Source organism: Meriones unguiculatus, chromosome 11, assembly GCF_030254825.1.
Source record: "Meriones unguiculatus strain TT.TT164.6M chromosome 11, Bangor_MerUng_6.1, whole genome shotgun sequence".
Taxonomy (NCBI): domain Eukaryota; kingdom Metazoa; phylum Chordata; class Mammalia; order Rodentia; family Muridae; genus Meriones; species Meriones unguiculatus.
The window spans coordinates 41,375,466-41,400,749 of record NC_083359.1 but is presented as its reverse complement, the minus strand read 5'-3'; positions in this window follow the sequence as shown (position 1 = coordinate 41,400,749).

Genomic DNA, 25,284 nt, shown 5'->3' with positions numbered 1-25,284 from the left:
CTGAGATCTACATGCCTCTACTTTCTGAGTGTTGCAATTTAAGGCGTGTGCTATCACTCCTGGGTGGTCATTTAAGGTTTTTTTAAGTTGTGTGTGTTTGTGTGTGAGTGTGGGCATGTGAACATGTGAGCGCAGGTGACCGTGGACTCCTGGAGAGGGAGGGTAGAGGGAGGGTATTGTATCTCTTGAAGCCAGGGTTGCAGGCAGTAATGAACCGTCGGGTGTGGGTTCTGAGAATCACACTTAGGATCTCGGGAAGAACAGCAAATGCTTCAGACTGTCATTGTTTTCCTGAATTCGATCTCTGAGAGGAGGTGTGGAGTGCACCAGGAAGGAGACTGACACCATCTGAGGGGGAATCAGGATAGCTGACATTTATTGAAAAAGGCGGTTGCAAATAAAGCTGCTATGAACATAGCTGAGCAAACGTCCTTGTATGGTGGAGCATCTTTCGGGTATATGCCCAGGAGTGGGATAGCTTCCTCTTGAGGTAGCACTATTCCCACTTTTCTGAGAAAGGGCCAGACTGATTTACAAAGTGGTTGTACAGGTTTGCACTCCCACCAGCAATGGAGAAGGGTTCCCCTTTCTCCACAACCTCTCCAGCATGAGTTGTCATTTGAGTTTTTGAACTTAGCCATTCTGATAGGTGTAAGATGGAATCTCAGAGTTGTTTTGATTTGAATTTCCCTGATGACTAAGAATGCTGAGCATTTCTTTTAAGTGCTTCTCCACCATTTGATAATCCTCTGTTGAGAATTCTGTTTAGCTCTGTACCCCATTTTTAATTGGATTATTTGGTTGGTTGGTGTCTAATTCCTTGAGTTCTTTATATATTTTGGATATTAGTCCTCTGTCGGATGTAGGGTTGGTAGAATCTTTCCGAGAAAGACACCAGAAGTGGTGGAAGAGAGGGAACAGGACAGGAGCTTACCACAGAGGTCCTCTGAAAAGTTCCACCCAACAGGGTATCGAAGCAGATGCTGAGACTCACAGTCAAGCTTTGGGCAGAGCGCAGGGAATCTTATGGAAGAAGTGGGGGGGGCGTTAAGAAGGACACGGAAAGGACAGAAGCTCCACAGGAGACCAACAGAGCTAAAAAATCTGAGCCCAGGTGGTCCTGCAGAGACTGATGCACCAACCAAGGACCATGCATGGAGAGGACCTAGACCCCCTGCTCAGATGTAGCCCATAGGCGGCCTAGTCTCCATGTGGGTTCAGGGAGTAGGGGCTGCTCTTTGACCACTTCCCCCTGGCGATGTGGCCAAGTCACAGAGGAAGAGGATGAGAATTGATAAAAAGGGTCAGATGGCAGGGAAGGAGCACTTCCCCTTTTGGTAGATCAGGGAAAGGGGTTGGGGGGGATGAAGGAAGGAGGGTGGGACTGGGAGGAGATAAGAGAGGGGGCTACAATAGGGATATAAAGTGAATAAATTGTAAAAATTAATAATAATAATAATAATAAAGAAAAAGGCTATACCTTTTCTACTCTATATTTGCATAGTATTTTAGCCACAGATAACACTGAAGGTAGACTTAATGATCCCAAGAGATGTATGGTCCCTTCACAGCTTTTTGTTAACCTATTTTAGCCCCATTTTTCAACATTCAGGATGAAAAAGGTCATCAACTTTATTACAGAATTCTTTGAAGCAAAAGCGGTCAGTTCAGCAAGCATCTAAGCCCCTATCGTTCCTGAAGGCTCGGCCACCTCACCAGGTGCCCTCCTCCTGCACGCTCTCAGTGTTTGTGGTCAGGAGGTGCCAGACATTGAGTCTGGAGAAGCAAACCCATAAGAGCAGTTTTCATTCCTCCCGGGGCATGAGGCAGGGTTTGCACCATGCAGCATAACAAGCACCGAGCGATTCCCTAATCGTGTTCGCTTGTGCCTTAGCCTTTCACGATGCGCCTGCCCTCCTGACACTCGCCCCAGTTGTCTTGCTCTTCTTGTACCACACTCTCTGTCAGTGCGTGCTCCTGTGCGTGGCAGGGGAGGCTCAAGCCGGCCTAACTTCTCAACAGAGCCTGCTCCTCGTGGGGCACACCAGCTCTTGCTGTCCCTCTGTAAGCCACGCACCCAGGAGGCAATCCCAGGAACGATTCTGTACTTCTTAACTGAACTCCTGCCCCCGACTGCCGAGTCCTCAGACTCCGGGTCTGGGCCCATGGTGTGCTTTCACCTTCGGCGCCAGGTGTGAATGCCTAAGAGTTTCTGGAACCGTCTTTCAGCTAATACATTTTTACCTTCTCAGTTCTTGGCACACTGGGGACTTCTTGTGTAAGAGTAGGCAGAGCTATCACGCTATATGGTTCCACGGTGGCGGAGACTTTTTCCAAAGAATTGTTTTGTTCACAGAGACTGCCACTGTATGCATTCAGAGCCTCTACCAAAGCCCATACAAAATTTCCCAAAGAGGGGCTGGAGAGATGGCTCGGAGGTTAAGGGCACTGGCTGCTCTTCCAGAGGTCCTGGGTTCAATTCCCAGCAACCACATGGTGGCTCACAATCAACTATAATGGGATCCGGTGCCCTCTTCTGGCATGAAGAATACTGAACAACTGTAAATAAATTAATCTTAAAAAAAAAAAGGTGAAAGTATGCTGGAGAATTGCTAATTCACATTCACAAGGCCTTCAGGCTGAAGCTTTAGCAAGCAGCAGTGGTTGCCATGTGGTCCATGCCAGGGTCTCATCCCCAAATGGTTCCAAACTCACTGGGTAGCTAACGAAGAGCTTCACCTGGCATTCTCTTGCTTCTAACTCCTGAGTGACTCCTGAGTGATGGAATCACCGGTGTGTATCACCAGGCCTGTCGAGGCAATCACTCAGCTGGCTGAGCCACACTCCTCACCCCATGTCTTAGTCTGGGTTTCAATTGCTGTGACAAAACACCATGACCAAAAAAGCAAGGTGGAGAGGACAGGGTTTGTCTGGCTTACACTTCCATACTGCTGTTCATCACCGAAGGAGGTCAGGACAGGAGCTCAGAGAGGGCACAGAATTTAAAAGAACAATGTTTTAGTTTGGCTAAGGGCTTGTCGATATTATTTATCTTTTGAAGGAAACAACTCCTTGTCTTATTATTGATTTGCTTTGAAGGAAACAACTCCATGTCTTATTGATTCTCTGTGTTTCGGGGGGGGGGTTTGTTTGCTTTTGTTTCATTAATTTCTGTCCTTACCTTAATGAACCCTGTCTACTGATTTTAAGTTTGACTTGCTCTTATTTTTCAAAGGTCTTAAGGTAGATCATTAGTTCTTTATTTGGGATCTTTCTGGTTTCTTTCTTTTTATTTTTCTTCTTCTTTTTTTTTTTTTCAAGATAGGATTTCTCTTTGTAGTTTTGGTCTTTCTGGAACTCACTATGTAGATCAGGCTGGCCTCAAACTCAGAGAGATCTGCTTGCCTCTGTCTCCTGAGTGCTGTGATGAAAGACACGTAGCACCTTCTGGCGCTGGTTTCTTAACGTAGGTCCTTCTAGCAAAGGACTTTCTTCTCGGAACTCCTTTCATTGCACTCCGTGTGCTTGTTCATGTTGTGTGTTTAGTTTCATTCATTTCTAGAAATTTCCTGGTTTCTTTCTCATTTCCTCAATGGCTCATTTGTCATCCAATGATATCATTTAGTGTCCTATGGGTTCTCTTGCAGTTGACCTATAGTTTTATTCCCTTGAGATCAGATGGAATACAAGTAATCATTAAGGTTTCCCTGTATTCATTAAGACTTGCTTTGTGCTCTAATACATGGTCAATTTTAGGGAAATCTCTGTAGGTTTCTAGAAGACTGTATCTGAAGTATTGGAGCCCACCCACTATTCTTACTCTTGAGTTAATAGGTAACATTGTCTCCTGCAGTATTTGTTTTATGAAATTGGGTGCACCTGCCTTAGTGCATATATGTTTAGAACTGTAATGTCCTCTTTCTTGATTGTTCCCTTAATCAGCAAGAAATGATCTTGCTTACTTCTGCTGACTACTTTTGGCTTAAAGTCTGTTTTGTCAGAATTTAGAACAGATTCCGGCTTATTTCATAGTTCCATTTTCTTGAAACTTTATTTGTTTATATTGAGGTGTGTTTCTTGGCAACAACAAGTAGGTGCATCTTGCCTTTAATCTAATCAATTGGTCTGTATCTTTTGATTGGTGCATTAAGGCCATAATATTCAAAGTTATTATTGAAAAGGGTATATTAATTCCTGTCACTGTTGATTTTGTAGTGTTCGATGTTGTCCTAATCTTTGGCTTGACTAGTACAGAGCTGTTTATTTTTCCCTGCAGCTCCATGGGTATGCTTATCCTTCTGTTCTGCCTGAAGAGTTGACAGAGCTGAGTTAGTGGTTATGAAAACCACTGTATTTATCATGGAAACTTTTCCTCTCGCCTTCAGTTATGACAGAAAGCATTAACGGACATAGTCTGTGTTGGTATCTGTTTTCTTTCAAAAATTTAAAAACATCATTTCAAGCCCTCCTGACTTTAAGTTTCTGTCTTGGTTTAGTTTGGGGGGTGTTGTTGTTGTTGTTTTATTTGTTTGTCAGCTTGACACAAGTTAAAGTCATTTAGGAAGAGAAACCTCAACTAAGAAAATATCTTCATCAGACTGGCCTGTAGGCAAATCTACAGGGTATTTTCTTGATTAACGGTTGATGTGGGAAGGCTCAGTCCTGTGGACAGGGGCACCTGTGAGCAGGTGGTATTGGGTTGTATGAGAGAGCAAGGTGAGCAGGATAGAGCAGGGAGCAAGCAAGTAAGCAGCATTGTTCTGTGGTCTCTGCTTCATTCCTGCCTGAGTTCCCGCCCTGCCCTCCCTTGACAATGGAATGTGAGCTAAGGTGAAACAAGCCCTGTCTTCCTCATGTTGCTCTAGGTGTGTATCACAGCAGTGAAGAGCAAATTAGAACAGTTTCTGTGGACTGGTGTTCTGTGGGCCTGCTTTTTATGTGACTTAGTTTTCCTTTCCTACCACGTTCTGAATATTTTCTTTGTTTGAATACTTGCTAGTTTAATTATAATTTGATGCAGAGACTTTTTTCCATTCTTACCTACTTAGAGTTTCAAATGCCTCCTGATCTAAATAGTCCTCTCCTTCTCTAGGGAAGCTTTCTGTTGTGATTTTACTGAAAATGTTTTCTAAGCCTTTAGGATGGAATTATGAACTTTCTTTATGCCCACAAGTCTTCAATTTGGTCTTTTCAGAGTATTCTGTCTTGAAAGTCTAGCTCATACCTTATTAATTTTTGTCTTGGGTGGAATGATCCAAATCATTTTCAAGCTCAGATATTTTTCTTTCCCTTCCTTCATTCTATTGGTGAGGCTCTTCACAGATTTTTAAAAATCTTACTTATGTTTTTCATTTCCAGTAGTTAACACAAGGGTTTTTTTTTTTCTTCAGTATTGCTATCTCTTTACTGTTTCCACCAAGATGAGTGATACTGAATGCCATGGAGGGCTAGAATCTTTGAGAGAAATTTTTCCCCAGTTTTTTTTGCACACTCTTACTCAGGTGATATTGGTCCAGTTTGCACAAAATATCGATTGCTGCATAACTAATAATGATGCAATTATCTCTGGTGAATTCACGGAGTGAGATATACCTGAAGAGAGTCGGGCTCTACTAAGAAGCAGGAAGGGCACAAGTGGATACTTGACAGGGCGCTGACCAGTGCACACTGCGACCATGGGGACCATTCAGTAAATAGCAGCCATAGATTTATTGTAATACGATTTTAATGGTGACTTACTGTTCACTGTATTTTAAAAATTGGTGAGTGTGGTGGTTTGGATGAAAATGGCCCCCATAGGCCCACAGGGATTTGCACTATTAGGAGGTGTGGCCTTGTTGGAGTAGGTGTGGCTTTGTTGAGAGAAATATGTCAAGGCCTAGAGGCTCCCTCTTCCTGCTGCCTGAGAATCCAGATGTAAAATTCTCAGCTACATCTCCAGCGCCATGTTTGCAACCATGCTTCCAACCAGGATGACAATGGACGAAACCTCTGAACTGTAAGCCAGTCCTAATTAAATGTTTTTCTTTATACCAGTTGCCATGGTCATCGTGTCTCTTCACAGCAATATAAATTCCAACTAGGAGAGTTTTCCCTGAAAAGGAGTATTTACAAGGCAGAGAAGAGGAGAAGGTAAGCTTGCCATCACCACAGGTCTTCATTGATGGACGGCTGACACCTTTCTGATGGCTGTACTATTTTGGGGTTGAAGTTTGTGATGGTTAGGTTTTCTTGTTTGTTTTATTTTGTTTGTTTTTGTCAACTTGAAACAAGCCAGGGTCATTTAGGAAGAGGGACCTCAGTGGAGACAATGCCTGTAAGTACCATCACTTGCTTACAGAACAAGGATCTCCTAATATGTCGCTGGAAACTAAAACTATGCAGAGTTTGAAGGCTCTCCGCAAGACTGAGGCTGAGACAAGTTTATTGCAAGCAATCAGACTTTTTATACCCTTATCAGAACCAGAATACAATGGTGGTTGCTAGGAAGAATACAATTATGGTTGCCAGGATACAGTGACATTTTCAAGCTACACAGAGTATACAAGATTAATGTCTAAGACTAATTGCCAAGCTTCTATATGCTTCCCTGACTTCTAGGGAACACAGAAATATACAGAACACAGAGATAAACAGGTGGCCTGAATGCTTCACTGCCTGAAGGAGTGCCTCAGTTTCTCAGGAACTGAAAAGCACACAGTGCCCCGGAGCCACAGACTATAATGACACATGCCTGTCAAGGCAGCTAGGCCAGACAGACTCCATGATTTCCTGCAAATGCCCCCATCAGACTGGCCCATAAGCATGCCTGCAGGGCATTTTCTTGATTGATAACTGATGTTGGAAGGCCCAGCATATTAGATCTATTAATTAAAGATGAGGCTGGCAACTGATCTTCTATGCAAGAGGTTTATTAGGTGGATATGGAGAGGGAAGGTGGGGAAGGGAGAGCAGGACATGATGGGGAGAAAGAGAGGGGCTGCCGAGAGACAGAGACAGAGAGAACCAGAGGGCAAGAGAGAAGAGCAAGAGAGAGAGAGACCACGTGTTGGGCTGTCCCCACCTGGCCGGGGGTTGGGGGGGACACATGATGACATCATAAGTTGCTAGGTAACCTAGAAGCAGGTTTTGTTCCAAAATACTAACACAGCCCACTGTGGGTGATGTCACTCCTTACACACCCGTGGTCCTGAGGAGTGTAAGAAAGCAGACTGACCAAGCGAGTATGCTGCATTCCTCTATGGCACTGAGAATTCATAACAAATACACCAGGGCATCAGGGTCTTGGCTCAGCAGCTAACTTAGGCTCTAGAGGAACCAACTTTGAAATAAGCAGAAAAGAAATGTTTTTGGAAGAATTTATAGTTGTTCACCAATGAAAATCTGAACTGGAAGAGAAGCAGGACACAGGAACTGAGGGTAAGCGAGGCAGGGAGCACAGCTACAGTCAGAGCACGGGGCGGCCTGGCATCAGGAGCACCGCTCTCTCCCACACAGCAGGTGTCCCTGCCACAGAAGCAGATCCTGCTGGACTCACAGGCAGCAGGAGACTGGCACGGTTGCACCTCTGGGCAGTGAGATGGCCATAAGTGTTCCAGCAATTCCGGAGGCTCCGTTGGAGGAACTGAAGTGTAACATCAACAGAAAAGCAAATGCGGAAGGGAGGACAACAATAGGGGAGAGATGAAGAGAGTGAGTTCAGTCACAGATACACTGAAGGTCAGAGGCATCCAGGGTCTCCGAAGCTTGCACACGGAGCCCAGGAGATGCGTTAGGGTCACTCACCTATGAGCTAAAATTGATGCCTTGTCAAGTACTATCCTAATCTCGCTTCAGGTTTATAAGGAATATATGAAGCTTCTTACATGTTATCTCATTTAACATTAAAAATCCATCAAGTCCATGGTTACCCTCGTCTTACAGTTGAGGAAGCTGACACCCAGAGCTTAAGCAACACTCGGACTCACTCCGCACACATGGCTGCCAAAGAAGCACCTTCAGATCTTCATGGGAAGGTTTGGGCGAACATCACTGCACTGTTGCGGGGGGCGGTGCTGAAGCAAGAGGATCATGGAGGAAAGAGAGGCAAACCTGAGCTACATAGTCTCAGAAACTAACACAAGAAGTAGAAACAGTCAAGTTCGCGGGCAGTGAGTAAGTGGTGGCATGTAGAAGTTGTATCCTGGATAAAAGTTGTAGGTATCGGCGTAATTAATCTAAAAAATAACAGCAAAACAATTTCAGAAGGTGACATTCAGCGCATTATTTGCGGGAAACTTGCATGCTCTGCAAAAAGCAATCTACTATTAAGTAGAAAACACTGTACGCGTATCAAATTCATGGCAGCAGTTGCTGAGTACATGTATGTGCTGTGTCACATCTTCCTTATTTGTTAAGCAATCAGGGAACATTTGTGCCATGCCTAGTTTTGGCCTCCTGTGAAAAACACTGCTTACATTTTGGAGCAAGATTTATTTTTTCTTTGAGACGCACTATCACTCTATAACCCACGCTGGCACTTGAAATTACGGCAGGTCTTCGCCTCTTGAGCTATAGGGGTTATAGGTTGAGCCACCCGACCAACTGTGGAGGCCCATTTTTAGCTAGACATGCTTTCATTTGGGAGTGGTGGGGGTGGCGGGTGGACCAGGCAAGGAAGTTCTCGGCTTACATGGCTTTCTAGCCACCACAGTGCTAGGGATAGAGCCCAGGGGCTCACACACAGTAGGCGAGGGTTCTGCTTTGAAGCCGTACATCTCTGAACCCCTATATTTTGCTTCTTAAGCCCCTGGACTGTTTTTCTACCAGTTTTACATTCCTTATCAGCAGTGAATCAGTGTTCTGATTTCTCTGATACTTTGTTATCATTATCATTATTATTATTATTATAACCATGCTAGTTTCTGTGAAGTTTCATGACTTAGGTTTGCACTTTCCTGGTGGCTAATCATTTTAGTATTTTGTTCTGTTGAAAATTGGCTTGTTTATTGTTACTGGGTTTCTTTCATATAGTTTTTGTTTCTTTTGTGGTACTAGGCGGGTGCTCTTCCATTGAACTATTCTGTGCCTCCCCCACCCCTCCTCCCCTCTCCCTCTGAATTTTGTAGTCCAGTCAGGACTTGAACTTGTGATTCTCCTGCCTCAGCTTCCTAAGCAATTGGGAGTACCCGCACGCACTACCAGGACTAGCTCATACTGTTTTGTTTGGTTTTGTGTAGTTGCCCATGACCACCAATAGTAACCGCCTGCACAAGGGTCTGGGAATTAAAAGAGACAGAGAACACGAAGAAGTGACACCAAGACAGTGCTCTGATCAAGGCGCCATCTTTATTACAGAGTAAACCACTTATACAGGTTTCCAAGCAAACATATCCAAGCAAAACCGGAGGCTTAACCAAGCAAAACAGGAGGCTTAACTAGGCAAAACAGGAGGTGTCTGCTGAAAACAACAAGAATAGCGAGCCAGCATGACTTGCACACACGTGACCATCTCAGCCAATGGAATGGCTACCTCAGCTTTGTTTTAGGGTGCTCGTGATTGAACTCAGGGCCTTGCACATTCCAAGCTGCTGTTTCAGCACTGAACCATATCCTCTACCCATCATATGGTTTTAAACTTGCTACTGTGACAGCCTTTCTCATTTTGGGGGGCTGATTGTAGTGGAAGTTTGTAAAATAGGAAAAATAAAGAAATACAACCTTTCAATGAGAAGTATATTTGTGTCTTGTGTTTGTGATTTATAAACAACATAATTAGATGTTCTCACAATTCTGCAGGCTGGAAAGTGCAAGGTGAAGGAGACAGTGTAAGACCTGGGGTCTCACAGCTCAGGAGTTCAAGATCGTGCCCTTCCCAGAAACTCTCCCAGACCAAGACTTGTTGCAAAAGCAAGAGGTTTAATTTAACCACTGTGCAGTGGGGTCACCCCTGCTGGTCAGCAAAGAGTGGCACCGGGAGACAAAGGCCTTTAGGTTTTTAAAAGAAAAATTGCGGGAAATTTGAAGTTGCAGTTTTGGCAATTTAGGATTGGATGAGGAAACTATAATGTAAGGTAATTGGTTAGTCTTAGGTGCTCAAGCTTGGTCAGTCCTGCCAAGTGTGGATGCAGCTGCAATTGAAGGTGGGGTGGTTAGCTCATCCTTGAAGATTGGGGCTGCGGGCTCTTGGCTGGAGGTCAAAAGCTACTCAGAAGAAGTCTAGGTTTGTTGTTAAGAAATGCTATCTCAAGGACAAGGGTCAGGTCGTTCTTTTGCTGAGTGAAGGTCATTGGTTGCTTGCCCTTTTTTTAATATCTGTCCTCACAGATAGGGTCACATTCCTCCATTCTCTGGAAAGGTACAAAGAGGCTTTAGCTTAACCTGGACCTAAAACTCAAAACTATAGGCTTTAGAAGACATATAGGTTACAAAGTTAGTCTAACCCTTTCAACAACAAGGTGAGTCCTCTGGTGAGGGCATCTTTCTGCTTCCAAGATGCTACCTTGATGATTCACCAGAGGGAAGGAACTCCACATCCTCACACAGACGAAGGCGGAAGTGCAAGCTAGGCGGGGCCTTCATGGTCTAATGATCTCCCACCAGCCCCTGCCTCCCATCGCAACCAGCGGCTACATCTGCCTTTTGTAATTAACAACTTGGATCATAGTATGGAGTTCATGGCACATACCACTTCAGTCAGCCCCCGAGCACTTGTGTGACTGTGGCCCCATAAGATTGTACCGCCTTTGTTTCGCTCTGACGCCCTCGCAAAGACAAAGTCACCTAACAATGCATTTCTTAGGATCTATCTCCATTGCTAGAAGAGATTGGACTGTAACTACTTATGGACTGAAGTGCCTGCAGTTTCTTAAGAGTTTGCTTTATGTTACAATGTCTTACTGAGAACTTAATCTCACTGTGTGTGTGTTTCTGCGAGATTCTTTGAAAAACCTGTAAATATTTTGGTATGTCTTTCAAATGTGAATATTTAAGTCTACTCTAAAATAAGGTAGAATCTAAGCCAATTCAATCAATATCCTTTTAAAATTGAATAATGTGTACATAAAATTAGAGAGAGATGTTTTCCTTATTCCATTTTGGGGAAACTGGAACTAAAGATAAGGTACCAGAAAATTGAAATTGACCAGAAAAAGCAGATCAGCTAACCAAATAAAATGGTACAAGAATCATACCCATTACTTATTTAAATAATATAAAAAAAGCTTAGAAAATGTCCCTCTTTTTCTTAAATTCAAAAATAATTCTTTAGAATCCAAAACAAACAAAAACAAAACAAACCCCTCAACTAAATCAACCAACCAACAAAATATAAGAGCAATAATGTTTGCAATATAAAATGCATACTTGGAGACAATGCCTACCCCATAGAAAGCGCTCAGTCATTTTTTTAAAACACTGATGAGTGAACCAGCATAGAGAGTACATGTCTTTCAGGAAGCTTTAGGCAGAGGAAAAAAGACAGTTGAGGGCAAAAGTTAGTGCATACTGATTTGGGAATTACAGAAGGTAATAAATACTAGCTCACATACCAGGGATTCGGGTTGCAGTGGACTCTCAGTTGGTTAAGTATATGTTTATAAATGATAAATCTTAAACTATGTAAGTATTGGCTGGGCATAAAGAATCTTTCAGAGTAGATTCCATGATGCTTCTTGACCAGCGGAGTACTGGGTGTTCAAGTACAGAGTGCTTGTGTTAGAATAATTCCAGAAGGATGATTAAGGGCGGGAACGCACACTAGCCCTACAGGATAGACAAGTTCCTCACTGAGAGTGAAGATAGGAATGTCCAGGTCGTCTTTCTTCTTAGAAGCCACACAAACATGACAGACAAGTGTAAGAAAGAGGAGTGATGGAGGAGGGGTACAAAGAGGAAAGTAGATGGCAATGAAACGTTAACGTTTAAATAACCACTTAATACATCGTTTCTTAAAAAAGATCCTTAAAGTCAATGTAAGTGGATAACGAGAAGTTATTCTGAGTATATACGGAGCTCCTGGGGACTGCTCTATGTGCATCAGAGTCGTTATTTTGCTCTTTAGGCTTCCAGGAAACTGCCAATTACCAATGTTCTGAACTCTTAATGAGGGAATCACTCTGGGGCTCATTAAAAGTGCAACAGTAGATGGTGTAGTTTCAAGTTATTAATGAGTTGCTTCAGTGATCATTACAGGCAGCTAGTATCCCTCCTGGAAAACCCTCATTATGAGACCTTTGGGTACCTGCTGTTCTCATAAATGAATACCCCAGGCAAGAGGCCAAGAGGGTCCTCTTACAGAGCCATCTTGAGAAGTTACAAGTCAAGTTTTGTTGTACTCTAGGGTGGAAAAGGGCTGTCCTTGTCTTCAGTCTTGTCCCTGGAGAAGAGAGGGCCCTGCCTAGTGGGACCTTTTAAGGCAGTGGCTGTCATTGCTACTTTCTCACTCAAATGGAACTATTGACAGGTCAGTGTGTAATGTCTGGGGTCTGCTTTAAATGCTACAAAGCAAACAACACTCTCACAACAAACTAAAACTGTAACACTGCAGGGAATAAATTAAATAAGATTGCAAAATGTTGATAATTTTAAGACAGGGTGTCATGTGAGTATAATTTTGAGACATATAGAACATTCATTACCTTTATGTATGCTTGACAATTCCTATTTTAAAAATGTTTAGATCACTATATAACAGGGATTTTCATCTGTATATTAAATTAGTTATCATCCTATGTATTTATGGGCTCTCTCAGTTATAATTAACAGAAATTCCAATTCACATTAGCTTTAACAATAAATGGAGCACACAGAATTCATGAAGTCCAGAGCAGGCACAGGCTTCAAGTGATGCTTGATCCTACAGCTCGATGATGTAGCCAAGGACTGCATCTCTATCATTTGCCCATTCTACTGGCTTCACAGTAAAGTTCTATCTCCCAGCTTCAAGAAGGTTGTCACTGGTCGCTGGGCTACCTGCGTATATTATCTGGCATGGACTGGATTGGTTCTAGCATTTCTTATGAAAGCCAGGAAGGCACGAGCTTAAGCCACATGCCTAAACCAGAAACACTCTCTTAAGGCTGTGGATCCCAACCTTAGGTGGGATTAATCAAAACCACTGGTCCTAACGTTTATGCACAAGATTGGAGAAAGCTGAAGGGCTGATACCATCTGATCTTACACCCTTTGAAAAAACTAACTCAGAATGAACGACAACTCTAGATTAAATTAAAAAATTGTTGTCTTGGGGCTGGGGAAATGGCTCAGTTGGCAAAGTGCTGGCTGCACAGCCATGAGCCTGATTCCTAGTACCCATGTAAACAGTCAGGAATGGCGGCATAAATGTTGTTGGGTTTTGTTTTTGTTTTGTTTTTCCACAGGCTCTCTCTGTGTAGCCCTGGTTGTCCTGGGATGCCCTGTGTAGACCAGGCTGGCCTTAGACTCACAGAGATCCCCCTGCCTCTGGCCCGCCCATCAGGCTGGGATCAAAGGTATACACCATCACTATGGCTGCACTTGTTTTTAACACAGAACTGAGAGAGTCAGCCCTGTGGGACTTGCTCAGGTCATCCAGACCTGTCTCACAAAACAAGGTAGAGAGTGACTGAGGAAGACAACTGGTATTGACCTCCAACCTAGTCAAGCACACAAAATCAAATGAAAACAAAACAAAACAACGCCAAAAGACTGCCTCTGTTGACCCTCCCAGACCAGCAACAGTGTCTCCTTGGATCAAAGGAAACTCGTGGGGTCGTCAGTAGGCTTCAGATGTCTGAGCTCGAGCAGTACAAACAAAGCACATCTCATTTTTAATTACAAGATCAAGTAAAACCTGAATAGTGTTTACAGTTAGCTTAAGCAAATAACACAAGGACATTGAGAGACTACAGCTGAGTTATCTCTCGTCATCTTTAGTCATGTGAAAAAAGCCTTTTCTTTCCCGGCAGAGGTCATGTGTATATGCCAGGGCATTCTCTTCACGTCCTTACTTTCAAGTGCATTCACTTACCGTTTATGCATTTTTTTTTTATAGGATCTCCTGTGGGAAGAACATTCTGCATTCTTCCCCCATTCTAGTTCACAGTGTGTCCATAGCTTCCTTACAAAGGCTCCCACAACCTCCTTTTGAGTTGTTGGTCAGAAAGGCCCAAGAGAGTCCCCAAACTATACAGGTTACCACCAACGGATGCTTGTGGCCGCCTCCCAGTATCTGAAGGTAAGATGCATTGTGGAGACACAGAGACGTCAGATACAGGACTGGAAGGAACTGAGCTGCCCTGACCTGGGAGCCTCGGACCCAGGGATGAGCTCTCGGAGCATCTGAAGGGGCTACGCAAGCCATCAGGAGACCCACCCAGCTGTAAAGCAGCCTAAATCAAGCCGGGAGGCTGCACGCACCTCTAACAGGGACAGGAATTTGAACGGGAGTGAGAACACATTTGAGGAGTTAAGGAGGAGGAGAAATGACTTACTGTGCTCATGCTCAAAAAAAAAAAAAAAAAAAAAAAAATTCAGAGAATCTAAAAAATACTCTGAAAAGATGGTCCAGACGATGAGAGCACAAGGCACAGATTAAGAAAAAATGCTTGGGCTGGAGAGAGGGCTCAGAGGTTAGGAGCACTCTGCTCTTCCGGAGGTCCTGAGTTCAATTCCCAGCACTCACATGGTGGCTCACAATCATTATATAATATGAGATCCCCTCATATTATATAATATGCCCTCTTCTGATATGGTGATGTACCTTTAGGCAGGACACTGTATGCATAATGAACAAATAAATCTTTTTTTAAAACATGCTCATCAAAAAAAAATAAATCTTTTGAAAAATGCTCATCAAAAATATACAATAAAGATTGTCAGAAGGAGGGTGGGATTGGGAGGGAATGAGGGAGGAGACTATGGCTGGGATACAAAGTAAATAAGCTGTGATTAATATAAAAAATAAATAAATTTAAAAAATTGTCGCTGGGCGTGGTGGCACATGCCTTTAATCCCAGCACTGGGGTGGCACAGGCAGACAGATCTCTGAGTTCTAGGTCAACGTGGTCTACAGAGTGAGTTCCAGGACAGCTAGGGCTACACAGAGAAACTCTGCCTTAAAAAAATCAAAAAAGAAAAAAAAAGTTAACCAAAATTACAGAAACAAGTCTTAAGAGTCAACAACAACAACAAAACAAAAAACAATGCTCCATTTAAACCTGTCAAAAGACCAGAGGCCCACCCGCTTCTAAAAGTTCGGTGGTGTCTGACAGAATTAAATATACTTATTATATAATACAGCATATACATGCTTCATTGAATTTACCCAAATTAGTTGGAAACTTACAAATACACAAACTCTGCCCAAGGATATTTATAGCAGCTATATGCATAATGGCCAAAATGTAGAAACAACCGATAAACTCTTAAATAAGTGAATAGATCTACTACTAGATGCAGACACATTTTTTTTCTACACTTAAATAAATAAGCTGTTAAGAAATTGAAAGTCAGAGGGAAGTGTCTCAGGATGTGCTTCAGCTGGAAGGGGACTTTCGGAGCTTGCACAGGGCCTGGGTCCCATTCCCGGCACCATGGAAACGGGGAGTGGCGATGTGCATCTGTGGCCCACGAGCGTGGGAAGAGCAGGGAAGATGTGGAATTTCAGGAACCAAGGGGGAAAGATAGAAGTAAAGGGAGAGATGAAGGGGAGGACAATGGGCAGCCGTGCTCATTAAGACACTTTCTGCTGAGCCTAAAACCTTGAGCTCAACCCCTGGACCCACATGGTAGGAGAGCACTGCTCCCCTCCCCAACCCTACAACACACATACTTTTTTCCCCCCTCCACATGTGCTCTGTGGCATAGGTGGCAGATTGTAAATGATTATTAATTCAGGGGCTATTCTATTTACTCACTGTAGCTCCCAAACAGAAGACAGTGAGACATATTATATTTATTAATCCGTAAGCTCAATAATGGGGCAGGTAGGATTTATACGAATTTTCTAAGCTTAGTCTGGCTACTTCCCAGCCACATGCTCCAAGTTACTAATACTGGTCCTGCCTGGGCTGCATCTGCTCCATCAGGCTGATAGTGGTAATTTTAAAAATGTGTTGCAGTTTCTCTCTTAACCTGGCTAGCACCCAAATAAGTGAGCCTGAACTATTATATTTTTAATAAGCTTTATATCACAACAACTGAGCAATATACTATTATATTTATCCTCCAGGCTAATCTGACTTTCTCCCAGCATAAATCCTAGAGATACTTGCACTTTATGGCTTTCTCTGCCCCAGCTGCTCTCTCAGGATGTCTCCTGGACCTCTCCTTGTGCCACTTCCTTTTTCTCCTTTCCTGGCTGGCAGAAATTCCAGCCCTATTCTCTCCCCTGCTCAGTGACTGGCTGTCAAGCCTCCATTGACACATCAGGGAACAACTGGGGAGGAGTGTTTATACAACACTGAGACAAGAGATTCTCAGAACAAGGATTGCAACCAGATATGAGGAGCACGGAAATCAGCATTTGAATCTTTACACGGCACACATGCTTCCATCAGGACCCTTTTCTCCATCTTCTTCTGGCTTCTCCTCTTGTGGTCCCTGCGTGAGACCCCAAGCCCAGGGACTTCCGTCTACCTACTGCTCTACCTACCTCTCTTCTGCCCAGCTACAGGCTGTTCACCTTTTTCCCCCTCATTAACCAAGCAGAGATAACTGGGGAGCAAAGTTTACACAACATAAATTAGCATATGAGAATGCACTGGTCCAGATTGCAACCAAATCTTGGGGCCCAGAATTCAAAATTTGTATACATAGAGCACCAGATCAACTCCCAACAGCAGCAGGGTAGGGAGGGCATACACACATATGCAGTGGTTTTCTCTTTTGAATATACTGGGCAGAACTGTTTGTATTGATCATAAAGTGGATTCTGAATCAGTCTCTGAAGGAGAAGTCTTCATGTCATCTTCTAAAAGAGAGACGGATACACAGCTTCCCGTTACCTGCCAACAACATCAAGTCAGAGGCTCTGAAGCCTCCACTTTCAATCTGTGACAGTGATGCCTTTTGCCCAGTAAGCTGCTGTGAGGCATGGAAGAACACTTTATTGACTAGGTGACATGGAATCCAATTTTGCTCTACATTTGACGTTTGGATTCCTTGTAGTGGTGAGAAGGATTACTTAGGTCAGCATCACCCTAAGTGGTGCTCACAGAGAATTCTTCTGTGGTGTTAGGTGTAACACACACACACACACACACACACACACGCACGCACACACACACTACCATCAGCATTATCATGGATAAACAAGGCCAGCAAATACAGCACAGTGATACTCCTCCTTTGACCCCATCCCTTAGGTTCACATGGATCCTAGAAATGCTCTCTGAGAATACCACATTCTATGAGAATTCACAAAATCACATAGAAATGCTCTCTGAGAATACCAATTAGGGACCAATTGAAATGGCCAAATTCCAAAGATTCTTGTATATTCCTTAGTGTTGAGAGGGTCTATGTTAAGCAGCTGATACCTGAAGAAGGGAGACCATAACTGATGCTCAGGTAGCCTTGTCACTTCCTCTTGTTTAACAGGTATGTAGGTTTCTTGAGTTAGAGTTCAAGCCTGGAGTGAAAACTAGGAAAGAAAGATGCAAACCTTCTCTCTTGATTTCTACATTCTAAAGGCAAAACAGCAGCCGAAACAAAGTAATAATTAAGTCGTTGAAACATGCTCCAAAGGAAATAAAAATAGCGGGCAGGGTGAAAAGTACACTTGTGTCCAAGTAGGAAAAAGAAGAGGGAGGCACTCCCTGGAATGGGCTTGGTGAAAGTTTATTCAAGAGAAGACTTGAATTAGGAGCTCCCTCAATTCAAAGAATAAAACTGGCAATTTAAGCTCCTTCGAGGAGGAGGAATAGCGTTGAACTGGAAAAAAAATGTTTACTTACTACAGTAAAATAATATATTTTAGCAAAGGGAAGATGCAGATTTAATATTTTAGGAGGACTGGCAAGACGGCACACTGGGAAACTATGCTGTGCCTGGTGAGCTGAGCTTGTTTCCTCAAGTCCATTTAAGGTGGTGCTGTGGGTTTGGGGTCCTTCAGAGATTCATCAGTCTAACTCAAGTTTTGGTTTTAATAAATTAGATCGTTTTTAATTAAAAAAAAAAAAAAGACTGTCCAGGGCAAAACCAGAGAGAGTTCTCTAGGTAAGGCCCCCACTGTTGTTAGCCAAATGATTATAACGGCAGAAGCCACCAAGTTATAATTTTGGGGAGCCTGTCTGAGGGCGGGCGTGGCACGGTTTTGTAACAGATGTTTAGCAGGTGCCTCTGCCATCCGGGGAAGAGTTTCATACAAAAGTGGAATTTAACAGTTAGTCTGTTTAGTGTTGTGACCCATTACCTTGTAGGAATAGCTGAGGCGAGGCGGTGAATAATCAGCACTTATTTATTTATTTATTTATTTATTTATTTATTTAGTAGAATAGCCCAACTGTACCAAGAAATGGTCCATCTCAGGCCGGCTGACAGGGTACATTCTAGTTAGGAGTAACTTCTTCATGGTTTGTACAAGCTAAAAGCAATTTTGTTTTTATAAGCCAGTGCAGTAAATTTATCTTCTAAACATAGTGTTCATCATCAGGATAGAAAAACAGAGCTAACCCCTTAAAGTTGCCCCTCACTTTTATGCCAGCATACATACACTTCTACACACACGTTAATAATAATGTTTTCTAAAAAGGGTATCTCAGACAGATGCTGTGGACCACGCCTGGAGTCACACTACTCAGGAAGCTGAGGGAAGAGTTCAAGACCACCCCAGGTGACATAGCCGGTCTCAAAATAAATAAATAAATAAGTCAGAAAAGAATGCCAGGTGATACATGCTTATAATCCTAGCAATCAAGTAGAACCAGGATCAACAATTCAGTGACATCCCTGGCTTTATAGCAAGGTTGAAATCAGCCTGGGCTACATGAGACCTTGTCCAAAAAACTAAACCAGGGCTGGAAAGAGGACTCAGCCATTAAAGGCTAGGCTCAGAACCAAAATTATAAAAAATCTAAGACCAAACACACACACACACACACACACACACACACACACACAGAGAGAGAGAGAGAGAGAGAGAGAGAGAGAGAACAAAACATCCCCACCTTGTGAAGAAACAATGGTTCAAGAAACAATGGTTTATAAGCTAGAAATGGATACAACACAATGTTACTAAGGTTGGTTATCAGGGATAAAACCCTATCCTACTAATCTTGCTATCCTGCCTTCATAACTAAGCTATTCAATATCCAATAAACTTGACAACGTTATGCTAGGATCACAGGACCCTCAGAGACCACCAGGAGATGACTCGGTGCAAGAGCAAGAGAGCTTTATTACAAAAGCAATTGAACTCGGGACCCAAGTCTCACTGACACAGCAGTAGAGAAGTGGGACCCCAATCCCTGAGTGAGCAGGGTTTTTAAAGGGAAAGACTGCAAGCAGGGGGACACATGCCTTGGCATTACAGGATTGGGTAAAAGTCAGAGGGGCAAGGTGACCTTCTCTGAGGCACATAATCACAACTGCCTAAGGTATATAATCACACTCGCTGTTCTTCTAAACTGTATCTGGAACACTGGGGAGAATTTTCCCAGCCATTCCCAACCGATTCTCATTGATTAATGCCAGGGGAGATTCTCTCTATTTCTTACTAAGTATTTATTCTGTGATATTTCCTGGAGGCCATTGCTAGGAGAGTTGACTTTGTTTTCTGCCAAGTGTACGTTCTGTGATATTTCCTGGTGCCTGAGTTCAGCTCCTGGTCAAGATGGCTCCTCATTTCAAAATAGAGTCACGCAGGCTAACTTAAATTCTTCACTAATAGTGGGGTATTGAGACATTTCCTGTACAACTTTGAGCCTCAACTTCCTTATCTGTAGGACCAGCATGAGAGCTGGTGAGGTGGCTCAGAGCAAGAAAGCTCTTGTTGAGCAATGACCTGAATTCAAAACCTAGCCTATCAGTTCCACACCACTGCACAAAAATGCCCCCCCACATTGTCATCACCATTGTTTTTAAAAAAGTTAAGAGACCATATTTTTAATCTCTTAGCTCATATACCTCAAAGCCAACAGAACTATAAAAAGTCAGTTACATTAAGCAGCTGATTTATAAACCCTGCAATATGTGAGCTGTATATATATATACCAACTCACAAAATGTAAAGTTGTAGTTCAAATATTGTGCCAAAGAACACAGGTACAACCTAAGAGCTTTCAGTGTAAGATAAACATGAATGCCAATTTCCCCGTCTTTGCTCAACACTGAGCATTGGGTCTCAATTGTTCCCATTGGGAACTTAATCTGATGACCCAGGGCTCCATATCAGCTGAGCTGGAAGACTCTGCCAGAAGCACATGCATATTGTTCCTAGACAAACAATTGCCTCTAAGTTACAAACAAAACTACATTAAAAAGGCAAATACACAAATTTTAAGAACTCCATGCTAAATTTCCAGTACTTTCCATTCATGCCTTGCTCAAGTGCCAATTTTCATGGCTGCTTTTTCCTATGGCATTATAAGGTAAGGAAATAGTTTCCTTTATTACATGTGGAGAGCTGCTTGTTTGTCAAGCTGCTTTGTTACTCAGTGGAAAAACATGTTCTCACCCTGCCCTTCACCATGAGACAGAGAAAGGTTTTGCCAAGTTCCTTAAAACTTGTTTGTGTGACCTTGGACCCTCTCTGCTATAGGGAAGTAGTTTTAGAAAGCAAGTTTGGCAGTTCCACGAACTTCTTTCTTGTATTGATGTGACTTGTTTTTGCTTTGCCTATAAAAAGGAATTGTGGGATAAACTCACGCTGCAGTCTTACTGACAGCCCTCTCGAGCTGATCCCGTGTGCAGTATGACTTTGCTTTAATTATTTCAGTCCCCATGCCCCACTCAGGAACTGTTCAACTCTGCCGGCAGGCTCTGGCGATTACATAAAAATCTAGTATATATATTCAAACTCCAACCCGTATTAATGTATCTCATTAAGGAGGTTTTCATTTTCCAAACAGTACAAATGAGAGGCATGAAACTGTTCGTGGAGGTTCCCTTGGCTGAAATAAAGACAATTTAAGGAAGTTATGCTAACAGCGCTCATGAGGGGACGTTGCTAACATCACAGAAGAAACACAAATAAGAGCCAACTTTGCTAACAATAAAAATCTTTATTAACTAGGTTTCCTCTTGGCTCTGCTAGGATTTTCACATAAATATATTCATTTGTTTTTCTTAGATGTCTGTGCTCCAAGTGTTTCTGCCCTGTATGTTCCCAGACTGATACAGATTGGGTGCATATGATATTAGTAGTTTCCCAGATACAATCTGTCATAACTATAGCTCCTTATAGTTTGCTTTTATTCGTTTAGCACTAGGCCCAAGACAAGGTCAGATTCTACCCCTACAGACAAGGAAACACTCTATCTTAATGCTACAAAATTACTGTGCGCCTGGGTGGGGACCAGTGCCACCAGAAGGCAACCCTGTGGAGCCAGCTATCTCCTTCCGTCTTTATGTGCATTCTGGGGAATGGAACTCAGGTTTGGAGCCTTTACCTGCCGGCTGCCTTCTATCACTCACTCTTTCATACCCAGCTAGAAGAAACACCAAGAGCACTTGATGGACATTTTTCAGTTTATCCAGTACAAGAATTATTTGTCATTCAGTATATTTTTGAGACAGGGCATTACAGTGTAGCCCATGCTATTCTGGAGCTCAGACTGTAGCTCAGGATGTCCCCAAATTTGAAGCACCCCTGTGCTTCAGATTCTGAGGTGGAATAATTACAGGAGTCAATCAGGTTGCCTGGATTATTAATTATTTCAATAAAAATTCTAAGTGGCTCAAACTCAACCAGGCCTCAAACTCAGAGATCTCCCTGCCTCCAAGTGCTGGGCTTAAAGGCATGCACCAGCACTGCCTGGCATGATAAATTATATTTTAATTTAAGTAATACAGCAGGGCTGAAGAGATGGCCTAGAGATACAGAACATGCTGTTCTTTGATAGGACCTAAGCTCAGACAACTCCCAATCACCTGAAACTCCAGCTCCAGAAGATCCAACACCTTCTTTGGGGCTCCAAGGGCAGCCCCACTTACATATACACACACAGACATACACCCCCCACACACACACATACACACATGATTAAAAACATTTTAAAAAACTTAAAAAAAATAAGCCAATATAGTATTTGAAGCAGTGAATTATAATAAGAAACTCTGAAGATGACTCTGGCTTCTAGATAAAGACAGTGGTAGAACAGGAACAAAGAATGAGAGGTAATAGTTAGAAATCTATAGTTTGTCCTGATTCTTACACCAGTTCAGGAGCTTAACATGGACTTGACATACAATGTAAAAGCAGAGCTAACAAAAACCACTTGCTAGTGGGCTCCGAGCAGATACAAAAATGAGGGTAAAGAATGACTACAACTTTTCCTTAACTGGGTGGTGACAATGTCTTAATCAGGTGGAAAACACATGAAAAAACAAATCTGGGGTCAAGAGTGACAAAATGGACCAATACTTTTACATAGGGTAAGCAATGAACATGTAAGTTTGGGAAAAGCTTCCCAGGTGATCTGGATTTGTCTTCCTCCTTTCTCTTTACTGAAGAAAACAGCCAGTAACAGAAGGATGGGATTCTGAGAGGGGTTTATCTTCAACGAGCCAGAACCAGGCATCTCACTGAAGATCACAGAGTAAAGAGAAGCCTCTACTTAGAAAGATGGCAACCTCACGGTTTTCCTGTATTAATCATTGCAGAGGAGAGCCTTACACAGGACCCAATACAAGTTCTGAATTGAATGGACTTCAGCTCAGCACTTGCCATTACAGACTGGATACCAGAACTGTGTAGTGGGCCAAGTTTTGTAGGAACTAACAGTACTTGACAAAAATTTTTAGGTGAGAAAGGCAGAAAGTAAGGAATCAACACAAAGCTTGGGAAGTGCCTTGATTTCCTGGGCTAAGCCTAGTTGTCTAGGGAAGACTATCCAGGTAACATGCTATGACGATTAATGTGTGAACAAGTGGTATGGAAACAGAGAGCCTCCTCGGTTGTTTCTGAGGAGACACCCATGCTGGCAAGTTTTATGTCAACTTGACACAAGCTAGAGTCATCAAAAGGAGGGAGCCTCAACTGAGAAGCAGGGCCTTGGAGAGGGGATCCAGGAAAGCGATAAAGATAAACCACAAAGCTGAAAGGGCAGAGAGGCACTCAGATACAGCGCTGGCATCCACAATGGCAAAAGGATTTTATCTGATGGACTGGACCTCACAGTGGTGACTCCCTGCATCCTAAGCTGTACGACATTTGGAATTCAGCAGGAAGGACAGATATGATTGATTAGTGATGCCTGCCATGGGCAAGAAATGGGCTGGAGACACATATATCAGGTGCTTGCCCGCTTTGATTTACGGTATGCAAGGATCTGGAAGTTCCTGGAGAATCAACCAGTGTGGGTGGCAACCTAGGCGGGCTGATGACATTAACATGTGAAGCTTTAGGAATGCAGAGAACTCTTAAGGTTTCAAAGCAAGAAATGATTCCCACCGATGTCATAAATTCTTACAGTGTAGGGGTCATGAAGTCTCCTAGCATCAGGATTTTAAAAGATCCCAGCCATCCTGTCCCCTACCTGTTCTCCCTCTTCTTGGATACAGGTTGTATCAGCATACAGTACGTTCTGCTGCAGGCTGTGGGCCACATTTGAAGCCACACAGATACAGGCCTTCAGAGACAAGCTGGGCTGCAGGGTAAACCCAAGCTCTTGAAGAAGAGGTCAGGCCATCAGGCAGCAACTCCTCCACCCCCCACCCAGACTCCACCCACCTGCACCTGCCAAGGCCACACCCATTCTTGGCACTCATCTTGTCTGTTCAGACCTGGCAATCCACGGGGACACTTTAAAGAACCACCACCGCCCCAAAGAATCTGGGATACTGTACCCACCTCCCCCAACCCTTCCTGCTGCTGGCCCTATGGGTAACGGGTTTTGCCGCTGCCTGGGCTTCCTACAATTTCAGTCACCTCTCCTGTATAAATGCCGCATCAAGCAATTTGTCCAGGCTGACATCAGAAGGGGTGGGGGTGGGGGCGGGAGAGAAGAAACTGCAGGTAATTTGGGAAGTAAAGCAGCCAGCAGTGGTGCACGCCTGTAATCCCAGCACTTGAGGAGGCAGAGGTAGGCTGATCTCTGTGAATTCCAGGCCAGCCTGGTCTATGAAGTGAGTTCCAGGACAGCCAGGACTGTAGCACAGAGAAATCCTGTTCTTGAAAAACCAAAACAAACGGAGCCTGCCGGCAGAGTTGAACACTTCCTGAGTGGAGAGTGAGGATTGAAAGAAAATTTTTAAAAAATAATAACACATTACACAGGAGATCAGTTCGAGAGGGCTCTGTGGCACCTGGTTTTTCCCAAAATCCCTTTTTATAGTCAGAGCAAAGCACCAGGACACAAAGAAGGGGTTCATGGAATAGTCAAGCTTGTTTGCCTCGACCACCTGTCTGTGTGAGCCTCGCACAAACAAAAGGAACGAAACTTGGCAAAACATCTTGCTTATCTCTGTCTCCAGGTGAAGGCCAGGGTGAAAACATGTTTCTCACTGAAACTCAATAACAAAGCAGCCTGACAAACAAGCAGCTCTCCACAAGGAAGTAAGCCAGGCTTATTGACACATGCGGTTGACCCCAACATCAGGGAGGTCTGATGTCTGTGAGGTCAATGGCAACACAATGTGACCCTGACTCTAAAAAATATTTACCTACCTACCTACCTACCTAGGTAGATAGATAGCCTAATGGTAGAGTGCTTGCTTAGCATATGCAAAGCCCTGAGTTCAGTCTCTAGTATCAAGGGAAATAAAAGGGGTGGCGACGGGGAATTTGGCATTCACTGGTGTAGAATCTTGGAATTCATGAACACGGGAAGTCTCTGCATTTATTTGGCTCACCTTTGATCATTTTCCTCAGCATTTAAACTTTTCAGCATACATATTCCACATGGGTTTTGTCAGATTTAGAGCTAAGTGTTTCACTTTCTGAGATGCAACAACAAATGGTGCTGTGTTTTTATTTCCAGTTTTCACATCATGAGTTCAGAGAGATGCAGTTGCTTTTTATGTGTTGATCTTATATCCCCAGACCTTGCTAAACTCGCTTATTAGTTCTGGGAGTTTGTAATTATTTTTCATTTGCTTGTTTTTGTCTGCCTCCCTCATCTCCTAGAAACACCCTAGGGGCAAAGACAGGGCCTTTATCTCTGT